This window comes from Mesocricetus auratus, unplaced genomic scaffold (assembly GCF_017639785.1).
Source record: "Mesocricetus auratus isolate SY011 unplaced genomic scaffold, BCM_Maur_2.0 Super-Scaffold_100007, whole genome shotgun sequence".
Classification (NCBI taxonomy): Eukaryota; Metazoa; Chordata; class Mammalia; order Rodentia; family Cricetidae; genus Mesocricetus; species Mesocricetus auratus.
The window spans coordinates 79629660-79651139 of NW_024429191.1; the positions used below are offsets into that span (position 1 = coordinate 79629660).

The 21480-nt window shown below is 50.9% G+C and overlaps 1 long non-coding RNA gene across 1 annotated transcript; it reads right to left on the reverse strand.

The window, feature by feature from the left end:
• Positions 1-2564: 2564 nt before the first annotated feature.
• Positions 2565-21476, reverse strand: LOC110340856. Its single transcript, XR_002382684.2, has 5 exons — positions 21340-21476; positions 20183-20234; positions 3815-3932; positions 2920-3036; positions 2565-2807 (listed from the first exon to the last, which is right to left on the reverse strand). It is a non-coding gene; the product is annotated as an uncharacterized LOC110340856 (long non-coding RNA).
• Between the last annotated feature and the right edge of the window lie 4 nt (positions 21477-21480).

Below are 21480 nucleotides of genomic sequence, written 5' to 3' on the forward strand. Positions count from 1 at the left end.
CTGTGAGTGGAAAGGGCTTGGCCTCCTGGGGCCTGTCAGGGAGGATGGCAAGGCCAGGTTCTACAAGTGAGGTGTGGGTGTATCTCAGTTGGTACAGTGCTTGACTGGCATGCATGAAGTCCTGGGTTAAGTCCCCAGCACTCTGTAAAGCCAGGAATGGTGGCACACACCTGTAATCCCAGCACTCAGGAGGTGGAGGCAGCAGGATCAGAAGTTGAAGGTCGTCCTCTGTTACACAAGATGTTTGAAGACAGGCCAGGATACTAAGATCCTGCCTCCAAAAACAAAACAAAACAAGTGATTTGTTGGAGCATGGGGTGGAGTCCTTAGAGATGCAGTGAAACTCCACAAGGGTGGGGGCTGCGAGAGGCCAAGATGCTCATTGATGAATCGATTCCCGCTATTGATGTTCCTCTGACAACTTTTGAAAGGTGGAGCTGAGGGAGAGGATGGGGGTCTCTCAGAGAAAGTCGTGGCGTGGCTTGGCTACTCGGAATACCAATGAGATGTCTGCTCACTTGGACTTTCACAGCTGCTCCCTATAGGGCTTGTGGGGGGTGGGGACATATACCCAAGTATGTAATGACCTGCAGCTGTGAGGCTATGGGGGCCCACGACAGGCAATGAGCCGTAGTTCTTGAATGCAGCATCCTAGCCCTGGGCAAGCTACATGCGCTCATGAACATCACAGGGTATTCTCGCTTCCCATGGGGACAGTTTCTGTAGAGAGCTGGTCATTCTCCAAAAAAGAGACCACTTCCCTCTTCAACTAATAGAAAAGGACCTGAACTGGAATTGTCAAAGTGAAGCTGAGAAGTCCCTTCTTGAGAAAGGTGGCCTCTGGGTCACCCACTCCCACCATGCCTTTCCTTATATTGTCACAGAGACCTTATTCATGGTGTGAATGGTGACAATGATCTTATCCCCCTAGAGGTGTGAGCATGCTGACCATGAAGGGCAGAGGGATAGCTGCTGCCTGCCGTGGTGGGTGATAAGGACCCAGGCAGGCAGAGGGAAAGGAGTCTACTTGGGCAGCACTGACTCCAGTTAAGGAAAGTCGCAAAGTCCCACAGGTAGGCGGGAGACAAGGAGAGACGGGCCAATCCAGTGCTGCAAGCTGGGGCAGTGTTGGGATTATGATGTTGGTTCAGGATGGAGCCAATTCCAAAGCTTCTGTGACAGTCAATGCACAGGGGCACTGACCAGAAGGCACAGTCTGGTAGAGGAGGCACTGTTTGTGCCTTAGATAATTGTCCAGCTTGATGGAGGGATCCATTGCTCTTCCAGGAGCCCCACTGTAAAAAGGACCTTGCCTCAGGGAGCCCTCAAGTCTAAAGACAGAGGCAGCACCGGACCTTAGCGACCTTTGCTTGGGCGGAAAGGGAAGGTGTCCTGATGGGAGATGCATTGGGAGACCCTGAGCTGGGTGACAGAATGTGGAGGCCAGAGTAGCCTCAGAGCCACAGCTGAGACGGGTGAGAAGCTGGCACACTGGCTTCTAAACCTCTAACATTCTGGTGTGTGCTGCTCTGTCCCTGATGAATTATTAAGAGTTCTCAACCCAGAAGGAGGCCAAGGCTGCTGCTCCTGACAGAGTGGACCCCTCCAGGTGTGCCTCTCCTCAGCCATGCCCATCATGCCACTCTAGCTCCACCCTCTGCCTCCTGGGAGGTACGCCTTGTCTGTGTCACCACCCCTCACCCTGGCGTCCCAACTGTAGGAGTCCCTAAGGTGACCAAGACCCGGAAGATGAGCAATTGCTTCAGCATCACACATGGATCTAAACATAGTCATGATAACTATTTCCTGTATGACTTTGGACAAGCCCATTTCCTTCTGCCACTCTGGACGTGGATTGCGTCCAACTTAATTGCCTCCCAGGGTCCTGCAAGCCCCACTCTCCAAGCAGAAGGCATGACTAACAGCACTGTCCAGCTGGGCCTGGTGGTGTCTCTAAACAGGAGGATCTGGAGTTCAAGGCCATCCTTGGCTACATAGCCAGGTAGAGAGCAGTCTGTGATGCATGAGACCTATCTTTAAAAGAAGGTGGGTATGCCGGGGGTTGGTGGCGCACGCCTTTAATCACAGCACTTGGGAGGCAGAGGCAGGCGGATCTCTGTGAGTTCGAGACCAGCCTGGTCTATAAGAGCAAGTTCCAGGACAGCCTCCAAAGCCACAGAGAAACCCTGTCTCGAAAAATCCAAAAAAAAAAAAAAAAAAAAAAGGTGGGTACATGGTGGCTCACAACCATCTGTAATGAGATCTGGTTTCCTCATTTGGCCTGCAGGCATATATGCAGACATAACACTATATACATAATAAAAAAAGAAATGTCAAGTTTTGGGCTGGAGAGATGGCTCAGCAGCTAAGAGCATTGACTGTTCTTCCAGAGAACTGGGTTCAGTTCCCAGCACTCATATGGCAGCTCACAACTGTCTGCAGCTCCAGTACCAGGGACCCAACACCCTCACACAGACATACATGCAGGCAAAACACCAATGAACATAAAATAAAAATAAGTTTAAAAAAAGAAGGTGGGCAGGCATGGTGGCGCACAACTTTAATTCAAGCTCTAAGAAGACAGAAGCAGGCAGATCTCTATGGATTCAAATCCAGCCCAGTCTACATACTGAGTTTCTGTCCAGCTGGGGCTATATGTTAAGACTGTCTCAAAAAGAAGAGAAGGGGGAAGCATCACCATCATTGTCTTAGATGGCTGTGGCGGCACATGTTCATAATCCCTGAGGCTCTGCCATTTAGCAGTGTGTGGCCTCAGTAACAATTCTTCCTCCTGGAGCCTTTGTCACCTGTAAAATGGGCACAAGAAAAAGTGTGCATATTAGGCATGAAGGTGGAATGTGCTTCCTGAGATCCGTGCAAGCATCCAATGAGATACAGCCAGCCAAGCACTTGGCTTACCATCCATACTTGATAAATACTGACATGTCGTCCTTGCTGGTGGTTTGTTCTTCCCAGGAGTGGTGCTGTCTCCGACAGTCCTTCTTCAGACTCCATTCCTCCCTCTTCAGGTGACTCCTATACCACAGCTGTCTAATTCAATACACTCAGCTCCCACACAGTCCTCCATCCCCGTTCTGCAAGTGTTCCCTTTCCGTGTCCCCCTTCCCACTGACAAGCCTGCACAACCCCCGCCCTATACACTTGCCCCCACTCAAAGGGCCCCCCCCCCGCAACGGCAATTATGTAGAGCAAACAAGAGCAGCTGATGAGAAAGGAGTTGCTATTAGCTTAACCTTTCGGGACTGGAGCTGCTGGGAAGAGCTGGGGAGGTGCACGGGGAGGGGGCTCCAGCAGCAGGTGGGCTGGGGAGGGAGGCAAGCAAAGCAGGTGGAGGGAACCGACTACAGGGGACCAGTGGGCAGGATGCAGCCCCGAGAAAACAGTAGGGGACAGAGGATGGACGGGAAGCCCAGAAGTAGGGTAAGGAAACCAGAAGGAAGGCAGTGTAGAAGAGATGTTCTGTTAGGAAAGGCCAACCGAACCATACATCCCAGCACCTGGGGCTTCCTGCACGCAGTAGGATAGAGCATGCTAAAAGCTACACACTTCTACTCTGACAATATGCCATGTTACCGAGTAAGGATTGTCAGAGCTGCATGAGGTCACAGACGACACCTGACACTGTTCTCCCATTTTATAAATGGAGAAACTGAGGTTAAGAGAGGACCTCACATCCCCCCAAATCATAGTGAATTTTGGTAGAACCTGTGTGAGCAGTCGGGTCCCTGACTCAGGCCCCCGAGCTTCCCCCCTACCACCTCCCATCCACCCCTCCCTCCATGCACCTACTCACCCATCCACTGTCCTGTTACTCTAGAGACACAAGCTTTCATTCAGCCAGAGCTGGGTGGACAAGGCTGGGTCCCAGCCTGCAGTGGCGAGAACTTTGAACTGGTGTCTGGTGAGAATGACTAAGGAAACAAAACACGGTAGGAAGTCCCTCAGAGAGACGAGGTACCCACGATTACCTTTCCCCAGTAAACACATTACCAGTGTCTACCAACTGTATAGGGATCAATCAGGAAGGCTTCAGGGAAGAGGTGACGTCGGTCTGGGCTTTAAAGGATGAAGAGAGGAAAATGTGGCTGTTGTGACTTTCCCAGTAAGGGCAAGGGAAGGTGCTGGAAAACACTGGGGGCTCAGAGATACCCTGAGTGTCCCAGGTCTCTGTCCTCTGAGTTCTGGGAGGATGGAGCAGGAATGCCAGGAGGTGGAGAAGGGGGTGGTGCCTCCATGGAGGCGGTTCCCTCCTGAGACAGAGGGATGATGGGCTGGGCTAGTCCTGTGAAACGGGCCAGATGCTAATTGATGTGGTGTGGGGACTGAGGGGCTGTTGCCTTCCTGCTTGTTCCCACCCATGTCTCACTTGGTCCTCACCTCCAGTTCAGGTGGGCCAGTCAAGAAAGGCCAGAACTCAGAAATCATCAGAAGGCCCGGGTGGCAGGCCTTCTACCAGAGCTGGGTTTGGTCAAGCATGGCAGTTCACTGTGACCCTTCATCCTCCTTGCCACTCAGGGGGCTGAGGGAGGCAGTGGAGGACGGGGAGAGGGAAGAAAGACCTGACTCACACTTAGCCCACATCCTCGGCGAGACAGCAAGGAATATTTTTAGGAGCTCATTAAACAGGGAAGAAAGAAGGAAAGGGAAGGAAGGAAGATGAGGATTATGCATTATTTTTCATCCAAGTGACAGCTCTGAGCATTTCCACTGGAACTGTCATGCAAAAGAAATGGCATGTCTAATATTATTATGGAACGGGTGTGCGCCAGCCTGCGTGGCTACGCGCGTGTGGGAGGGTGCTTGTACCAGCAGTGGGCCACACTGTGTGGCGGTGGGACCCAGGTGGGCCTGTGTGTGTGACAAGCGTTCCCGGATCCTGCTGGGATAAGGACTGCTGCATGTGGGCATCGGATGCCTGGGATTTTAACGTAGGGACAGCTCTGTGAAGCCATGTGTAATGGGGCGTGCAGTCTGTGTACAACTGTGTAATTGGGTGTGTGTAACTTGAGTACATGAGGCATGAATGGAATGCCTGTACCTCTGGAGCTGGGGGTAGGGGGACAAAATCGCAGGCCAGCGATCGGTCAGGAGGGTGTGGCTGTGAGTGAGGGGACAGAGCCCCAGTTGATTCCAAGGGGACCCCCAGAAGACAAAGGGAAAATGGAGATGGTGGAAGGGAGTCATGTGCCCACCTGTCCTTGTCTTGGAAGCAAAGAGAGACCTGTGGCTGGAGGGTCTCAGCTCACATCCACCCTTTTCTGCGGGAAGGACACTGGTCCCCTACTGTGAGTTCAAAGTTCTTTAGTGGATGGATTCAAACTACTTAGTAGGCACTTCCCAAAGATGATCTCATTGGATTCCCAGAGCACTCCGGAGAGGCAGGCACTGTTAAAGTGGGCCTGAGGTATGACACTCGGGTTGACAATTACTTCCCTGACATCATGGAGCCCAGATGGGCAGAGCTAAGATGTGGATCTCCATGTGACTTCTTGGAATGGGTAGAGCCGAGCAGAGGAAGGTGACAGAGGGAGACTGAGCACTGGAGAGGCTTCTCAGGGCTTGTTTGGGGGAGTTATGTGAGCATCTGCCTAAATGATGAGAACCCAGAGCACTCTGGAAAGAAGGAACCCAGAGAGATGCAGGGAGACAGAGCCTTGCAGCAGGGCTGGCGCGGAGATCCGCTACTGTCAGCGGCTGAGCTGTGGCGCGGGCCCTGCCGACTCGGTAACTAAAGCCAACCTCGTAAGTGGCTAATTGATTTCTGTTCCCTGATTAAATGTGCAGCGCTTTACACGGCAGCAGAAGGAGGTCAGTGCTCCCCCCACTTCTCCAGCGCGCCTCGTGCGGAGAGACAAAGAAATTGATTTTCCAATCGATGCTCTGTGCAATGATTAAATGTTCTCTGCACAGCGGGCCTAATGAGTCCCAGAGGGGCGTGCCGGCCCTTTAATTAGAGACTCCCAGGGGGCCTGGGATAGGGGCTGCCCTAGAGTGAGGGGGTCCAACTAGAGAGGGGACCTTATCTCCAGGGATTTGGTGGGTTTGGCCTCTGGGGAAAGAAACATCCTGGTCTGAGAAATGCTGTCTAAAGTGTCCCAGGATGGGGACTCTGTGGGGGGCCCCTGGGATGTCTCCATGGAGGGACCCTCCAAAAGGGAGAACCCATGGAGGGACTCATGGGCTGAGGGTCCCTGAGCAGAGCCTACCTACCAGGAAAGACCTGGGCGAGGAGTGTTGGAGACTGAACCCCTGCCTGTCCCCACCCACCATGGAATACACACACCCGTCTGTGTGGGCATGATCCAGGGCCTCCACCCGGTGGGCTGGGTGCTCAGGCCCGTGCCACGACCTCCGAGTACGTAGCAGTTCTCCCTCCGGTCAGTCCAACTCTCCTCAGGCAGCAGAGACCCAGACAGGAAATGAATCCCCTCTAAGCGGCTGCTGCGTTTTCATTACCCAGCTGCCCCATTGGAGGAGCCGACTAAAGACTTTAGAAATTCAAATGAGGCTCTCGGGGGAGACCCGGGCTTAAACATTCCCCTGCGCAGGCGGCTTTATTGGAGGAATAAACTATATTTGCAAAGTAAGATATTGAGGCTGTCAGTTTCTCTTAGGGATATAATGAGATCCTGAGAGGGAGGGAGGCAGCAAGATGGAGCTCCCAAGGGCGGGAGCCCCAGGCTTGAGCTGGGGGTGAGCTGGCTTCAGCCAACCCTCGTCCTACTGTGGAACCCAGCCCTCCTTCCCAGATCCACTATGCCACCTCCCCATGAGAGCCGAGACGCCTGGTGCCCAGGGAGAAAGAATTGCGTTGCTGTGGCCTAGAAATCTCAAGACAGTGGAACCCTCTGAAGTCCCGCTGGTCCCGCCCCTTACCTGTCAGCTCCCAGCCGCTGTGGATACAACTCTGCTGGGAAAACAGACACAAAGGGCGGGCGGGAGTGAGACTGGCCTTAGGTTGGGGCCAGCGGTATGACCTTGAGTAACTAAGGTACTTAACCTCTCCATCCTCAGCAACATTTCTTTAAAATATGAATACTTACTTCATGGGGTTGTTGGGAAGATATATGAATTATTACACATACAGTGTTTGGCGTGTTACTTGCTTACTGGGTAACACTCAATAAATCACAGCTACTATTAAAGAATTGCGGGGAGGGGAGGAGGTTGTGGCCATGTCCTCAGCTGGAAAAATGCTTGTCTGCGACGCACGAAGTCCAGGCTCAATCCCAGCACCATGTAAAAGCAAGTGTGGTGGGTCACACCTGTAATCCCAGCACTCAGGATGTACAGGTAGAATTGCAAATTCAAAGTCATTCTTGGCTATGCAGAGAGTTCGAGGCCAGCTTGGCTGAACATGCAGAAGACAATAATGGTCAGCTGGTCTCTTTCCCTACAGAGATCTTACTCTATGGTGACCACTCAAGGGCTAAAAGAACCCCTTCACAGTCCGACTGTGGTGGCGCACACCTTTAATCCCAGCACTCAGGAGGCAGAGGCAGGCGGATCACTGTGAGTTTGAGACCAGTCTGGTCTACAGAGCGAGTTCCTGTCTCAGAAAGAAAGAGAGAAAAAGAAAGGAAAGAAAGAGAGGAAAGAACCCCCTCACATCTCCACCACTGTCTTTGTCACAGTTACCAGCATCAACATGATTCACACTCAAACACACATTCACACTCAAACACGTATTCACACTCAAACACACATTCACACTCAGACACGTATCCCTGGAATGGAAGGGATGGTGCAGGTGGACCCGAGGGCTGGGATGATGGGATGAGTCCCAGACAGCTTTCTGCTGGGGGTGTCTGGGAATCACGTGCAGCACAATTCTCTTGCAGGTGGGTCAAGGTAGAACTACCTGTTTTGTTTTTTTAGTAGAAAACTCAAGTCCAAGACCAGAAAAGAACAAAGAGAGCAAGATCACTAGATCCCCAGACTTAACATCTCAGAGCTCAGAGACAAGGGAAGAAGGGTGACAGCCATTGCCCTTCCACCTGAGAGCCACCATAGCATGGTGTGTAGGCCAAGGGAGGCCCACAGTCAGATCCGGGAGTGGAGCTACCAATTTAATGGGTCAGGCAGCTACTGAGCTGTCTGTCACTCTCACTCTGAGACTAGAGGGGAGACTGTACTTGACAGTGTACAGGGTCAGGAGACATAGATACAGAGGCTGCCCAGGAGCAGAGGAAGTCCAAGTTAGCAGGACTGTGGGGGTCCACGGGCTCCTGATCTTTCCATCTTCCTTGGTAGGACGCCAGCCTCCGTTGAAAGGAAGACTGCCGAGATTGAGAAGTGCAGACAAAACGGCCAGGGTCTGCTAACGAAAGTGATGGTCATGCTGGGCCGTGGCGGTGCAGTGCCTTTAATCCCAGCACTCAGGAGGCAGAGGCAGGTGGGTCTTTGTGGGTTTGAGGCCAGCATAGTCTACAGAGTGAATTCCAGGACAGCCAGAGCTGTTTCACAGAGAAACACTGTCTCAAAAAAACAAAAAAAGTGACAGTCATTAAAGCAACCTAAATGGCGTTCCCTGTCCTGTTGGCATACAGGTGGGTGACTCTATGATGGCACAAGAAGGAAATCGGGAGCTAGGGATATGATTCAGTGGCAGAATGCTTACCAAGCACCTGCAAGGCCCAACAGCCATTGTTTTCTAAACAAACAAAAACCAAGAACACAGGTTAGAAGTCAGAGGATTTCAGTTCCTTCCCATGCCTGTAGCTCTGGGCTCAGAGTTTTGTTTATTCAGAGTCTCACTGTGTAACCCAGGCCTGGCTGATTGTCATGGCTCTCCACTCCGACTGCGGGGATGGCAGCTTTGTTTGCTCATCCGCAGGAGACAGCGTTCCCAGGGCAACACCAACCCCGGGAAAATGAAGCAAACACCACGGGACCTGACACACAGTAGGCCCTCCAGGCTCAGCCGAAACTGAGCTCTCTTGTAGCTCTCATCCGAGTGTAGCATTCTGAAGCGAAGCTCCACCACACTGTCACCGCCTCCGCCGTCTATCACCACCATCTCCTCCTCCAGCGGGAGCGTCACTTCCACTAGTTCCATCATGACCACCACCAGCGCCACCCACATCACCACCGTCACCAACTCCACATAAGGGTCACACGCACAAACAATGTGCTTTTCGTACCTGAGTCAGAGCAAGGAAACAGTGATGTGTGCGGTGCCTGGGTGGTGCAGAAGCAAAGCCAGGCTCCCTCCCAGACGATGAGAGGTGCCCCTCAAAAGCTGTCAGACTTGGAGGCACAGTATGAAGCAGAGGTACAAGGTGCAATGGGATGCTGGTGTCCTTGTGGTCCTGGGTCCCCAAGCTTCAGCACCCAGTTGCTGGTTATCATAGATGAATCAAATACATACAACTGGCAAAGGTGCAAGCATTAGTTGAGGCCCTACTATGTGCCCAGCACTAACTCTAGTGTTTACATGCATAATCTCCTTTGACACTATGTTGCATATGATGAGTATTAGTTACCTAATTCCAAAGAGAAAGAAATAGCAACTCAGAGACTGGGAGGATTTGCCTACAGTCACCTGACCGATTATTGTCCAAGGTAGGATTCATACCATACTCATTTTTAAATTATTATCTTATTTCATGTGTATGGCTGTTTACCTGAATGTATATATTCGTCTCTGTATCACTTGCATGCCTGCAGAAGCCAGGAGAGGGCATTGAATCCCCTGGAATTGGAATTACAGATGGTTATGAGTAGTTATGTGGGTGCTAGGAATCAAACCTGGATCCTCTAGAAGATCAGCCAGTGCTCTTAATCGCTGAGCTGTCTCCAACCCCACAGCACACTCTTGCTCCCATTCTTAGATGGCTTGCTCATGTGTATAGTAGGAAGGTGTTGATCCTGGGATGGTAGAGGCTTCTGGACTATTATTTTGTGGTTTATTTGTTTATTTTGCCTGTGTGTTTTGAGTCCCCATGAAGGTCTCATAAAGCTCAGGCAGTTTTAAGCATGGTATACAGCTGAGGATGACCTTGAAGACCAGATCCTACTGCCTCTATTTCCCAAGTTCTGGGAGTCCAGACATTTGCTACTATACCAGCACAGTCAGCTCCGCCTTCTTTTTTTAAATTAAAAATTTCTTGCATCTATTTGTCATATATGTGTATGCACATGCATTTGAATACATGCATGCCAGAGCACCTGTGCGGCAGCCAGAGGATAACTGTGAAAGTTGGAAGTCTGTTCTCTCCTCCCACCACGAAGATCCCAAGACCAAACTCAGGTCCCTAGAAATGTCAATAGGTACCTTTACCCACCGAGTCATCTTACAGCCCCCAATCCTTAAAAAAACAAACCAGCTGGGCGGTGGTGGCGCATGCCTTTAATCCCAGAGGCAGCGGATCTCTGTGAGTTCGAGGTCGGGCTGGACAGATAGCCTCCAAAACAATACAGAGAAACCCTGTCTCGTAAAACCAAAAAAACAAAACAAAACAAAAAAACAAAACAACATCAAAAAAAACCAAACCAAACAACAAAACATCAACAAAAAATCAGGGTCTTGTTATGTAACCCAGGATGCCTCTGAACTATCTTCCTGCTTCTTCCTCTCCAGTGTTTGTATCAGACAGACAATACCACATCTGACTTCTGGATCATTTTCAAGCCTTCAGCTAGAAGAACAAGATGTCTATGTCTCCAAGCGATACACTGTGACATTGCCCCTAGACCCCAAGGGAGTCACTCTGCTATGTGTTTGCTCATCTTTAACCAGTTCTTAACACCGAGCAAGCAGGAACTTTGCCAGCTTTCTCGGCTGCTGAGGCCCAGCACAGGGCCCGGCGCTATGCTGAGTAGATAGTGAGTGAACCTGTGAAAGTGTGAGTCACTCAGGGCGTCGGGGCCCGGGGAGAGCTGCCCTGATGACTGGAGAACAGAAAACTGGAGTGAGCACCATTTCCCCTGCGTTTTCTTCTTCTGCCTCCCGGCCTTCTTTTCTGGTTTTATAGAAATGGCTCTCCTCAGACTGTCGAGCACAAACTGACTGATTGATGCCCCAGAACTAATACCCTCAGACAGACCGGAGGCGAGAGGACAATTATTTAACACAGCACCCAGGGGCATGGGTACTGGAACATCATTCTTGTGTAGTGTAAACTCCATGAAATGAAAAGTTTATGCCCAAAACAAGCCAGGCTCCTCCCCACGGTGGCTTCCATCCCCTCCTCCCCCACCGCAGCCCCTGTCTGTGCTTCCTTTCCTCTGCATGTCTGGTGGGTCCTGGATTCCTGGGGATAGAGAGCTACTCCACACCCAAGACCCCCCGCGCTCACCCCCGTGCAAGCCCCACTTAGGAGACAAGGTCCCTGGGCAAGGTCTGGTTAACAATGTCCATCTTTTGGGGAGTGGGGACCCATTTGCTCTGTCCCCTGATGCAACCCTTCAAGGTAAGGACAGTGCTGATTGATCTCTGGTCTCATCTGGGTCCCTTTGGGTGACGAGATGGGCACTGATGGGTGAGCTGGCCGTCAGGCTGGAGCGGTACAGCCACATGCCCTGGGCACTGTCTTCCCTGCTTGTCACCACTCCCGGCTGCCCAAGCAGCAAAGCAAAGCCACACTGACAAGATCCAGAGGGGAGAAGCTCCAGCTGGGGCTGTGCTGGTCTTACAGGCCACTGGAGCTGCAATGTGACAGCGTCTCAAGTGAAGGGGGGGCCCTGTCCCTACTTCCTGCCTGTCTCTGCTTCAACCCTTGTCAGTCTCCATTTCTTTGGTTTGCTTGTATTCCTTCTTTCCATTCCAGACTGACCTCAACTCCAAACAGCCCTTGGTCCAGGCCTCTATCCATTCCCTTAACAACACACACACACACACACACACACACACACACACACACACACACACGCACACGCACACGCACACGCACACGCACCATCCAGAGAGCATCAATGCAGATGTGAACGTTACAATGTTTGAGTACACACTAAGGTACAAGTCCTTGAAAGTTGAAAACAGTGTGTGTGAGCCGGGGGTGAGTGTGGCCTTGGCCCCGGGAGCCCTCGAATGGGCTGGGTGGGTGAGGATGGATGGGGATAACTCTGAGTGTGAAAACCTAGCCGGCGACAGATGGACAAATGCATCCTTCCAGCTGGCACCTCTGGATGTAGAAGCAGCCAGCACCACAACCTATTTGACCACCCGCTTTGTCATCCTGGACTTTCTCAAATCAGGCCAGAGAGTAAGGAAGCTGCTGAGCTGCAGGCAGAGCCCTTGCCGCTCCCTGGGCCTGTCAGCCACTGATCTGTTCGTGTTCCTATAAATATTTACAAATCCCAGCTGCTGAGGAGCAAGACATCCCCCGCCAGCTGGGGCTCCCAAGCTGGAAGCTGGTGGGAGTCATCTGGCAAGTGAGGACCAGGGGAGGGAGAGTAGGGCTGCTGTGGAAAGACAGGTGTTCAGGACTAACTTTGCAAAGCTTAGCCCGCCGGCCCCTGTAGGTCTAAAATATCAGCCACAGTTCTGAATCAGGAAGCCTGCCCCACTGCTGTCTAATCGAGGGTCTTTCTCCCATGTCTCACAACTGAGATACATACAGGAAGGGGTCTTACTCCATCTTAGATGACACAGAGCTCCCCTGCAGTCCCTGGAGGATACTGCCAGGAGCTCTCTGCGTTGGAGGTCAGTGGGCCTGCAGTTTGGAGCTCCTCTCTGTAGGTTAAAGCATTTTCGGCTGGATTTACCCTCTGCCCCAGCCAACTCTATCACTCCTATTACTGGGTTGGGAGTGAATGAATACTTGCCCAAAGCTGCCTAAGCTATGGTCCAAGTTGGGTGCTCGGGCATCATAGTGAACTGGAAGAGGGGATTACCTTTTCCCAGACAGAGACATATGTGCCTAACATAGTGCCTAACACCACAGGCTCTGGGACATTGTAGGAGTTGTCTGGCTGTTTTGAATATGCTATGTAGTTGAGGTTGGTCTCTAATTTCTGACCCTCTGGCCTTTGCCTCCCAAATGCTTCAACTACAGATGTGCTACCAAGCCTGGCATCCCATCCTTTTTTTCCGCCTGGCTTGGAATTTGCTAGATAGACTAGGCTAGACCCCCAACTCCCAGAAACCTGCCTGCTTCTGCCTCCTGAGTACTGGGGACAAAGATATGGGTCACCACACCCAGCTTCCAATCCCCATGTTCCCAGAAGCACTTAAAAGCTGGCAGACTCCAGCTCTTAGTGGCAGAAGAATCCAATAGTGACTATGATTTCAGACTCTTGATGGTGAGCCCCTCTAACCCTTAATGGTACCCCCTTTGACCTTGCTCAGACAATGCCTGTACTGCTTAGGTGTTTTCAAGAAGCCAGACCATGTAGCAAAAGGAAAAAATTTAAAAGTAGGCAAGGGGGATCCTGGTGACTCCAAGGGTTCCTGGCTGCTTGAATGAGTCACCCCGCTGGAATTAAACACGGACAGGGGCTGTGCTCTGCCAGAGAGTTCGGAGGGCCCCAGGGGCTTTCCATCTTACTTGCTGGCACTCAGGTCTGAGCATTCCACATGTTTAAGATGAGAAGGGGGTCTGGTTAAAGAGCATTTCCTGCTCTAACAGAGGACCTACTAGGGAGGAAGAGCAGAGGCTGGGAGGAGGGGACAGAAGGGAGGGACAATCTGGAACTGGCATGTGCTCTGGAAGACAGATCTGGTCATGGCAGTGGTTAGGGAAGGGTTAAGAATATTCCTAAAATAGCTGAGCCTGAGCCCAAAGCAGCCAGCTAGTGCCTCTCCCAGAGAGCGTGGATCTATAGCAGGGAAAAGCCAGCTTACTCTACACCCCACCGCCTGCTGCCTGGCATGGCTGCTAATTAATCTCGCAGCACCCCCCCCACACACACACCCCAACCCCTTCTACCCCAGCAGGAGGCCAAGGGAAGAGAAAGCAGAGGGGTTACATCTCATTTCCCCAAAGAACAGAACGTTCCAGCTGGCACCAGCAGTCTGGTGTCCAGTGCGCCCCCCCACTTCATGTATACCCTGGTCTGGGGTTAGAGGTGGGACACAGATGGACAGGCAGGCACAATGCATGAAGCTGACCATACACTGTGCCAAGTTCTCCCAACATACGCATGGTCAGCCATGCTAGGTGAAGAGCCCACCCAGGAAGCTCTCCAAACACCAGCTTTTCTTAGATCTATGTCCCCTCTCCACTTTGGGATATTGGGGAGGTGTTAGGGCAGGGAGGGGACAGGGAAGTCTCTCCAAGAGGAAACTACATTTCCACTTCAGGGCAGAACCAGCCAGAGAGTCTTTGCAGAGCCTAGCAGGAAATGAAAATGGTTCAAAAACTGGTAGGAATTTCAGGGTGGAGCAAACAGAGCATCAAACCATATTCAAGTCTATTCTGAACACAGGCCTCATGTCACTGCATCCTTGAAGCCAGCCCTGTTTAGGGCTCTGTTTAATGAGCATGTACTATATACCCATTGCTCAGTTTTACTTGTCTCCAAGGCTCTCATATACCCCTCTTCACAAAGAGGTGAGACCCATTCAGAACACAACAGGAAGGAGAGTGCCATGCTACCCCCAACCCTGTCTGACTCGGGCTCTCCAAAGATACTTCCATAGACGTAGTTCCTGCCTTCCCTGTAACTCCCTGAAGCCCCGCCCTCCATTACCACCCTCAGAGGGTCTGAGGACTGTGGACCACCCAGTCCAGTGCAGTGTTATCTGCCTCTTCTCTCTCTGAGCCTTTCTCACCAGTGAGACCTTCTTGGAAAGGGTCCCAAGGATTCAACATGGATGGTTCTGTCTCAGATTGACCCTGCAACCTTGGGCAAACCACTACCCCCCGCCCAGATTCAGTTTCCCTGTCTGTGAATGGAGCAGTCTCTAATACCTCTTAGACCCCATCTCTGCCTCTTGAAGTAGGTACAAGCAAAGGAAGTTTTTCCTTAAAAGGGAGGTGCTGTTGAGTCGGGCTTGAGGACACAGGCTTGTGCTCCCAACTGCAAAGGAGAATAGAAAGTTAAAGACCTGTCTGGTCTACAGATAGAGTTCAAGGCTAGCCTGGGCAATATAACAAGATCCTGTCTCAAAATAAAATTAAAAAGTGGGCTGAGGGAATAACACTAGGTAGGAATAGAGCTCAATTATAGAATGAGTGCTTGCCTAATAGGCTTGAAGCCCCAAGTTCGATCCCCAGTTTCTCCCCCACCCCCCAAAAACAGAATCCAGTGCTTTGGAAGAGAGTCTCCCCAGTTCATCCTTCTTGGGAACAAGAAGTCCTTCTCCAGCCTTCCATCCTTAGACCCAGGAACCTCTGAAACCCCTCTTGAGTTCCTCAGGAGCCCCAGTTTCTCCTCTGTCCTCCCCTTTTTCTGGTGGGGCTGGAAGAGTTAACGCCTGTGGAGAGGGAACCTAAGGGGAGCCTGCAGATCACACTGGCCAGATGGGGCTTCGCTGTCGCCTTTGCAGGAGGCTCAACATAATTGCACTGCCTGTCACTCCTGCGTCCCGATATCTGTCTCCCCGGCTGACCCTGCGCACCCGCTATTATATTGGTTCCTGTTGGGCTCGTGGAACCTCATCACTTATACATGCAGCTGGGGGAAGCAGACTGGGCTGAGAGAAACAGCCCCTCCCCTTAGTTCTCCTCCACCCTCAGCCAGGGCCTTTTTATGAACTGCCTCCCTGGTGTTGGATCTGAGATGGCAATAGGCAGCTACCATTCAGAATGGGTGGAGGTCCCTGGAACTCCCCCCCCCTCAGGCATGCGATCCAGGTTCTCTGGTGATAGAGGCATAAGAAAAACAACCAGTGACCTGGGAACTTTATTCTGTTCCTGGATCCCTCTTTCCTCCACAGGAGATGGGGCTGGAGGTGGGGACCTGGAGGAGGTTGTCTGAGATGGGTCAGAATTGAATTCTGAGAGCCAACCTGAATCAGCCTACTGAGGTATGCACCCCTACCCCATATCACAACTCAACTTCTATTCTCCTGTACTTTCTGACCCAATGTCATACTTCCCCAAGGGGAGGGGGCTTAAATTATGGAGGGCCTTTCATGAAAGCTCTGGAAATGTCTAAATTAAAATGTCATGGTGGGAATGGAAATATTTTAATGGATGCCACTGGGGAGATGTCCTTACTGTGAGTAACACAGCTTTTCAGAGCTTTCCTGGACAATTAATCAGCCCAGAGAAATGAATGGATGTCCTAGCTGGGTGTGGTGGTGGTGCACACCTTTAATCTCAGCACTCAGGAGGCAGAGTCAGGTGGATCTCTGTAAGTTCAAGGTTAGCGTGGTCTACAGGGTGAGTTCCAGGACAGCCAGGGCCACACAGAGAAACTCTGTCTCAAAAAGAAGAAAAAAAGGAAGGAGGGAAGGAAGGAAGGAAGAAAGAAAGAAAGAAAGAAAGAAAGAAAGAAAGAAAGAAAGAAAAGAAAAGAAAAAACAACAAAGGTCCTAAAATGCAGCAAGACTTCCCCAAACACACTACACCCACTGCTAGCCAAACTGGGCCTCTAAGCCAGTCTCTGCTTCTGATACCCAGCTCCCTACCTAGTCCAAGCCAAAGCTTAAAGACTAGAAAGAAAATATGCCTTTTATATACCTGGTCTTGATCCTAAAGTCCTTTTCTGTGTCCTCCCTCTCAGGGACGTGCCTGGTGGGGTAGAGAGATAAGGGCCCCAATCCAGGGTCCAAAAGACCAGTGTTCCTGTCCTGACTCTCCCTTTACTGACTGTATGATCCTGGCCAAGTTACTTAACCCCTCTGTCTGTCAGTGTCCTCCTCTTCCATGTGGAAAGGGGGGTGCTTATTCCTTAGACTCTAGTAAGGATTCGATAAGTAGAATACAAAAGCACATAGTCCATATCAGTACCCAGGCAATCACAACAGCATCCACCCATCCTTCATTCCCTTAGCATATATTTCAAGATCCTTCCAGAAATCTGGATGTCCTCTGTCCCCCTCACTATCCTTTTAGGAACCCTCTCATCAATCACTAACCTAAACTTTTGCCTGTCCAGTCTAGGCCACTATCACGTCTTACCTGGCCCACAACCGCCTCCTAGTCTCCTCCACAAATATTCTATTTTAATCTTTCTTCCCCACAGGAACCAGAGTAATCATTTGCATTCAAAAATTCAGATCATATTTCTTATTCAACATCCTTCACAAGTAGTTTTTAATTGCCTTGGGATAAATTGTAAACTCCGTCATAGCCCACAGGACCCCACAAGCTTAGTCCTTAACACAGGCTGTTCCCTCCAGTTACACAGCTCTCTGATCCCCCTCCCCAACCCCTGTGACAGCTAGTCCCTGACTCCCTTCATCAGGGCTTGATTTAAATAGTGCCTGGATCAGGAGGTGTCCCTTTTTTCCAGCCTCCAGAGGACTCCTGTGTGGATGTCACACATTCTCACCCATTCCCAGGCAGCTTGCTTGTCAGGCTTAATAGCCACCACTTGTTCAATAGTCCAGAGTCCAGTGATACATTGTAAACTACATGAGATCAGAAGCCTTTTCTTGCTCATCATTAAGTCCTGTAGTAATAAATTGGACCCCTAGTCAGTTAAAATTGTGTTACAGAGTGGATAGAAGAAAGATGAATGAATAGACAGGTGTAAAAAACAATGCTTCCTTTGTAATACTTCCCTAGAGTCTTGTGGGCTCGATAGTCTTCATCTGTGCGTCATTTATGCTTCATAACACCTAGTACAAACCACTACCAGAACCTGGACTTCTCAGCTATAAAACAGGCAGATAACAGTATCTGCCTTGAGGTTTGTACTGTGGAGAAATGATAAATGGGCATGGTGGCACATATCTTTAATCTCAGCATTTAGGAGGCAGAGGCTGGTGATCTCTATGAGTTCAAGGCCAGCCTGGTCTACATATCAAATTCTAGGACAGCTAATGTTACCTAAAAATAAATAAATTAAGATGTATAGTAACTTTAGGGGCTAGAGAGATAGTTCAGCATTTAAGAGCATTGGCTGCTGTTCTAGAGGACCTGGGCTCAATTCCCAGCACCTATGTGGTAGCTCACAACTGTCTATAACTCCAGTTTCAAGGAATCTGATGCCCTCTTCTGGACTCCATAGGCACCAGGTACATAAGCAGTGCATGGACATACATGCAGGCAAAATACTCAAACATACAACATAATACGTTTTAAAAGACACTTAACAACTTAAGTCTATGGCAATCAACTGTTAATTTTAAAGAAGGAAATACATAAAAAGTGCTTGAAATGGGTTGTGGCGTTTAGTAAGTGGATAAAAACCCACATTGGCTGCAATACTATTACCTTAGCGCTTATAATTTCTTTCTGTCTGTATCTCCTGCCAAACAGTGCTTCCAATGAGCTCTTTTCGTGGGGTGGATCACCACTACTATCTTGCAGTACCCAGCTAGGTATCTCCAGTCAAGGCAAAAACAATGGAACGCAGCCCTGACAGCTGCTGAATCAAAGCTCAGCCCCCCTTCGTCACTCTCATCCTAGACACCGCTAACACAGTCTCTTACACATTCCCACCCACTCACATTCATTCAGGGCACCTCCAAACACCAAGGAATAGCTACTCATTCCTAAATGCAGCCATACATAAGTTGTAAGCCTTGTACTCCTTTTCCTGTGCCCTCGCAGAGCAATTCACGGAGAACATACTCCCACCACGAAAACGGAGGGGCTTGTATAGATGAATCCTCACTCAGAAGAGGGGAATCAAAGTCAGATTATTTCCCCCCTCAACAAGTACAGAATCTCAGCCGAAGCAAGGTACTGCCTGCCCTCCTGACAGAGGCTTCACTTCAGAGCCTTCCTGACCACCTAAGACTATGGTTTTAATCCCAGTATTTGAGAAGGAGAGGCAGACAAATCTCTGAGTTCAAGGCCAGACTGGTCTACAGAGTGAGTTCCAGGATGGGTCAGGGCTACACAGAAGAAACCCTGTCTCAAAAAAAAAAAAAAAAAAGGAAAAAGGAAAAAGAAAAAAACAATATAAGAAAAGGTCTGTGCGCCCTCTCTGAATCTAGAAACATACATACACCCTCTGTCCTCTCCTAACCCAAGCAGTCTTCAGAAAAAAGACAGTGTAGCACACAGCCAACTTAGGCCAAGGGTGGGTGGTAAAAGGACTTTCTTAGGTTTGAGGTGACACAATTATATTAGCAACTAAGAGTCCACATTCTACATACATTGTATCTCATTTAATCCCTCACAACCACTCTCTCTCCAGAGGAGGACACGGGAGGTAGGGAAGCAAGGCCATTGATCTAAGATCACCACGTGGAATTGGCACCTAGTTCTTTAATTCCAGAATCTTGGATCTGGCTTTTGAGAACGAAGAAAGCTTGGCGGAGTTTTTTATGAATTAAAATGGGAGACGCTGTTAATGCAGCACCCTGTTAATCCATCCAGTCCTGAGCTCTCTGATACTGGGGTGCGGAGCTCCAGGGGGTAGGGATGGTCTCCTGTGGGAACCTGGGCGGGGCCGGAAGAGCCCGGGGGAGGAGCCCGGGGGAGGAGGCGGTGGCTCAGGCTCACAGGCCAAGATGGCTGTTAATTAAAGTGCTGGCACCAGCTCCTTTCTGCAAAGTTTGAAGCCGTTATTTTCCACTCCAGCGAAGCGGGGAGAATCCGGCTGGGCTGACAGAGACGCCACACCGCGCCAGGGGAGCGGGCGCGCTTTAGGGGCGGGGGGCGGAGCACGATGGGGCGGCAAGCGCGCCTCTGGGACGGACGCCCCGGCGAGCGCGGGGGTGGCCGCTTTCGTCCCTTCCCCAGAGGCCGCAGGCTGTTGATTTGGTTCCCCCGCCCGCTAAGCTACGGCTGCGGGCATCCAAGGAACGCCAGTAGTCTAAGGAACGAGGGGCTCCAGCGCGTGTGTTGAAGGCTGGGAGGTCTGGACAAATCATACTCCCATGACCGCACATGTACCCCTCGGGTCACCAGCCCGGTTGCTATAAAGGCAATGACACTTAAGAAACTGTCCCAAGGGACCAGGAGGTCACCTACAGCTGAGAGCTCAGGGCTACTCGGTCTGTGTCTGCCGGGGGAAGCGTCCGGGCACTAAGGCATGCTCACAACACCTTGCATTTTGGACAATTACTAGTGCCCAGAGACCCTGTCACGTTGAGGTTGGAACAGCTGGGAGCGAGGCCACAGGCTGGAATCCTACCTCCACCATATCTTACTTTCGTGACTTGGGGCAAATCTCTTTAACTTCGCAGAGCCTCTGTTCTCCATCTGCAAAATGAGAATAATGGTGGGCTTTATATCTAGACTGATGTGAAGATTTAATGTGCTCATACATACAAAGCATCCAACACAGTTTGCTTTCGCTCCCTCCGCCTTGGTGATGCAAGTCATTCTGACCTGGGTTAGTACTTGGAAGTGTCTCTGTCCCGCCCACTCGCACTCCCACCGTTGGTTATTCCCGTGGCCCTTAGTCTCAGTCTTCGGTAGGAATAGTCACAGAATCAAGTGGGCAGTGGGAGGCCAGTGGGAATGAGTTGGGAGGAGTCTTGCAGCCGAGAAGAATGAGCTAGAGTGTCATTGTTGGGGCCCGAGGCCTCAGAAAGACCCAGTCCTCGGAAAAAGGATGGGGAAGGAAGAACATTGAGTGCAGCAGCTTGAGCTGGGCCTCAAATAATATGACAAATACTTTGATGGAAGCAGACACATTTCAGTTTATGCAACCTAAACACTTTACTCAAGGAAGAGAGCCTCATACAACCTGATGGGGGTGTAGGAGTTAGGGAGTCCCCCAAGGGGGTAAAGGAGCTCAACCCATACTCTTTTGGCGGATAGAAAATAGCACTAGCCAGGACTGGTTAGCATGGGTGTCCCTCGCCTTCTCGGGGTCCTATTTTTCCCTTGTCTAGTTAGTAGCTGGGATCAGAGGAAGTCGCTGGGGAAAGGCCCCAGGCAGAGGCAGCCTAGCCGATAGCCCCGGGGCAGTAGAAAAGAAGGGGTTGAAGACGCTGAGAGAGGGTGTCCTCGAACAGTTAGCATTAAAAAAGAAGAAAAAAAAGACGAGGTGGCTGCTATTAGAATTCAGAGATCCCTTTAGGCACCCTAAAAGCAAAGGATCCATCCCGACGGGTTATCTGGATGCCTGGGTGCCCACAGAATGAATGGCCCCTCCTTAGTCTTCCTTCCCGGCTTTGGCCTTCACCCTGTCCCTTTTTCTCGGTCTGCCCTCTCGCTCCTCACTTTGCACCCCCCCCCCCCCCACACACACACACACTTCAGCATCTCTTTCTTTGTCCCCGGAAGATAGGAAGATAGTGCTTCAGCCTCCTGCAGGTGGTGATCCTTTGCACCCGTCACGGTTTTCCTCGGGACTCACCTCCCGGGACAACCATCCCGATGCCACTTTGAGCTTTCTGCCTTTCCCTCCGGTCCGCTCTTAGTCCTGCCCCTCCCTTCCCTCTGGGATCCTCTGGTTTATCTGACTCTTGCCCCCTCCCCATTTCCGAGGCTCAGTCTC